Source organism: Alligator sinensis, unplaced genomic scaffold (genome assembly GCF_000455745.1).
Source record: "Alligator sinensis unplaced genomic scaffold, ASM45574v1 scaffold264_1, whole genome shotgun sequence".
Lineage (NCBI taxonomy): Eukaryota > Metazoa > Chordata > Crocodylia > Alligatoridae > Alligator > Alligator sinensis.
In genome coordinates this window covers 4,820,137-4,824,110 of record NW_005841831.1, presented here as the reverse complement: position 1 = coordinate 4,824,110, position 3,974 = coordinate 4,820,137, and the positions used below count along the sequence as shown (strand labels likewise).

General features: G+C 42.8%; 1 protein-coding gene across 5 annotated transcripts in view; it reads right to left on the bottom strand.

The window, feature by feature from the left end:
* EYA3 (EYA transcriptional coactivator and phosphatase 3) overlaps window positions 1–3,974 on the bottom strand; it is a 137,601-nt gene that overhangs the window by 36,478 nt on the left and 97,149 nt on the right. The gene's annotated exons all lie outside the window — the stretch shown is intronic.

Sequence of the window (3,974 nt, the reverse complement as noted above, 5' to 3'; positions counted from 1 at the left end):
GTCTTTTGTAACCCCGCCTTTCATTCCTGCCTGGGGCAGGGGGTCAGGCTAGATGACCTGTTCAGGTCCCTCCTGACCCTAGCTAATATGAAACTAAGTTTTCAACAAGCTTACAAATGGAAAGTCTGTCTCAATTTTAGCTATGGGAGGGAGGCTTCTGCTTTATTAAATTGGTTAAGGAAGTCAAAGACATTACACAAAAAGGAAAAAAAATATATTGGGATTCATGTGGCAATAAAGACATCTGTTTTATTTACATGATTTATCCCTGCTCTCAAGATATTTCCTTGTAAAGGTCCTCCACTTATCATATATTTATCAGATCTTTTAAAAAATTCAGTAATACTCTTTCTGCAACTATTACAACAAGCATCAAACCTTGTACTGTTTACTCTGAGGGTCAGCAAATTTTTCACAAGTGTGCCACAAATACAAAAACATCTCTCTGATAAAGATGTGCTAAAACAAACTATCCCAAAACCCCCTTTAAAGTAATAGCAAATAGATCTTTGCCTTGCTTCCATCATCACTTACTTCCTCTGCTTCTCTTACTTCTCCCTTCTTTTTTCCCCCTTTCATTGTTCTGTTCATCCCATCCTGCTCTGCTCCAATCATCCTCAACCAGCCCTACCCTGCACTGCCTGCTCTGCTAACAGCAGGGTGCAAAGAAATGGAACTGGCAGATTTTGTATGTTTTTCTTGGATGCTTTGCTCTTACAAGGAGTAAAGCAAAGAGCAGAGACTTCTCTGCTTTATAGCTGAACTCTGCCATACATGAGCAGGTTTGTAAGCTCCTGATCTACATTTATTACCTCAGTATTAGCAAAATCATCAGATTTTTAAAATAGGAACTTTCATACTTCTGCAAATATAAAATGTAAATTGGCAAAATAAGTGCATTTGAGCATTTACGAGAATTTTGAGCTGTGGCATTACTTAAGGAAAGTCTTCAGACCAAAACATGCAGAACTTGTCCAGTTGAAACACTTTAATACAAATGACAGAATGGAACCACATGCAACTACGTAAGTATCCCCTTAAGAATTCAGTTTTATGAATAAATGTCTGCTTTATAATCTTCCATTATGGGCTTTGTTTTAAAGAACTTTTATTCCAAACAACATTTTAAGCCATGTCAAGACTCTCTAACTGCCTCTTTGTCTTCCTTTGACTCGGGAAGTATGAACAATCCTGTTCAACTTGCATGCTTTTCTGTCCCCCAGCTCTACTCAGGGCAAAAACTGAACTGGAAAAAGTCCATTCTCAAATATCACTTCTGTCTTTCATGCAGCTATCTAAGGGGATATCCACTGCCCACATCCTTCTTGCCCTCTGCTACTTTCAAAGGTCATTCTCTCATCCTTTACTCTCTTCTCTTCAGAGTATCCAAGCTTCCTTCCTCCTGTCTTACTGCATCTTCAAAATTAACTTTTCTTCCCAACTTCTCCCTCTATCTACAGTGACAGCTTCTCCCTGCAGCGCAAACACAGTGTATTTTTTTAGTTTTGACTGAGGTTATAAGGGCTGGGGCTGCCGCTGCCACAACCACTGCTGTATTTGGGTGGTGGCTGGAGCATCCATGTGCTCTATGCTCCAGGCCAGAGCCAGAGATGTTGAAGGTAAGCAGTGGGTGGGGGACAGACAGAGGCAGCAAGTGGTGGGAGAGTGCAGGTACAGCGTGGCAGGTGGAGAGGGGAAGACGGGAGTGGCAGTGGGGCAGGGACCAGGACATGCAAGTACCAGAAGCACGGAGAAGGCAGCAGGAAAGAGCAAGTGGTGGTGAAGGAGAGGGGGGAAGGCAGCAGGGGGCAAGAGGAAGGGGTCAGCCCACTTGACCCTCCCCACCATTTGCTCCCCTACTGCTGCTTGCCCCACTGCAGCCTTCAGTAATTACATTCTATACATGAAAATTATAACAAATTGATAAATGTTCAATGTATAGAAACAAATTATTGGATGGTTGTTTTAGATTTGAAGTCATCTTGGATTCAGGTAAATACAGTAATCTCAGCACTCTTCCTCCTCTCAGTATCTAGGGATTCACTAGATCCTGCAGTTTTGTCTAATGTCCCCTAAACTCACTCTTCTCTCTGTCTCCAAAGCAAAGGCACTTCTCATCTCTCCCTTTAACCTCTGTCTGGCCAAAACACCTTGCTAAAAATCATTCTTCATCATATCAAACCCAGAGTACTTGTTTCCATTTTCCAGGCTTTTCACAGCATGTCTCCACCCATCTCCCACATGTTATGAAGCTCACTTCTGCTTCTTTTCTAACAACCAAGCCTCCTTTTGTCATCTAGTTACTAATCTTTCAAACAAAAGCTTCCTTGCTTTCTTTCTTTGGGATGCTCCTCATGCTTGGAAAAAGCCTCCAGAAACCATCCTCCATGCTACCTCGTTATTCTCTTTCAAAATCCCTTCTTATACCTCTCCCTTACTATGATATCTGCAGAAATAGTAATGCATAGCTGTGCTCACACAGCTGCCATTGATGGTGATTAAATCATTACTGTTAGTGCTTCCCCAATCTGCCAGATGTACCTATCTTGCTGTTGTCATAACAAGCTCTTTTAGAGCTTGTCTACATAATGCCTATCATAATAAAGTCCTAGACCCAACTAAGGCTCTTTGGTGCTACTGCAAAACAAATAATTCATTATTTCTTCTTAATAATAATTCCCATACTTCTTTCTCCTGAACGGTGATGCCGTATCATGTGTCCATGTGTGTCCGTGAGTGTGCACACGTGCCCGCACGAGTCTCCAATGTGTAAGACAGCCTCTTGAGTACGTACCATTATATAAATAAGAGATAAGGATGATGATGCTGAAACTCAAAGTGAAGGCCCTCCCGTTCTGGAAAGCACCCAGAAAAGTGGCTCTGTTCAAACATTAGCACAAGGCTCCAGATTTATATTCAAGCAGTAATTTCAAAATAAACGAAAACGTTTCGTTTGAGTCAAAAGCCTCAAATGCCTCCTAGGATCTGAAAGTGAAGCCAGAGTCCTTCTGCTTCTTATATCATGTATTATGTATGAGAGGTACCATATTCTGCAAATGAAACTTATAACTAACTATGAACTAAGAAAAATAGTATTTAGCAAACTATTCTGTGTCATTTATTGTTTTAAAAACAACTTCTTCGTTCCTATTAAAACTTATTTTTGACAGCAAATAAACACAGGATGTGGCTATACTGAAGAAAAAGTGCCATTTGCAGAAAGGCATTTTTCCAATTTTGCTTCACAGTTAAGAGGAATAGAAATAAGTGTAAGAGTGATGATCACAATGGAATGACTGAGAAAGCATCTGCCATCATGATATAACTGCAAGTCCTTTAGTCAATGTCCCAGTTATAGTCATGCTAAAGCCCCTGTTAAACTGAACAGAAGGAACAGATTAATATGCCCTAAAACTCCTTTGTGAAAGCAATTTTGGATAAGTTTCTAAACAATCTGTAGATTTATCTAAATATGAATTTTCACAATTTTTCATTAGAATACATTTGCCAAAAGGGTGCACTGATAAAGAGTTTTTGGCTGATCCCAATGGCCGATTATTAACCTGCCATATAGGCCGATACTGATCCGATTGCCAATATTCAGCCCGGCAGCTTGGACAGCAGCATCCAGCCAGTAAGTCGGTTGGAGGGAACAGACATGGGGGAGGGAAGGAGTGTGAGGCAGGGGTAGATCAAGGCCCCCATGGTGATGGAGGGAGTGGGGCTGGGACAGGCCCTGCCCAGCCAGGACAGGGTGGCTGCAGCCGTGGGTGGCTCATTCAAGGGGCACAGGGAGGCAATCTTGGGCTCTCCAGGTTTGGGCGCAGGATGAAGGCAGGCTGCCTGCTGCGGGCTTGGGGCTAGGGACCGGGTCGTGGCTGTGCTTGGGGTGGGCAGGCAGGGGGCGAACAATGACCTGAAGCCTGCACTGGGCAGCCTACCCTCGCCCCGCAAATCCGAGGGGCACGTGCCCC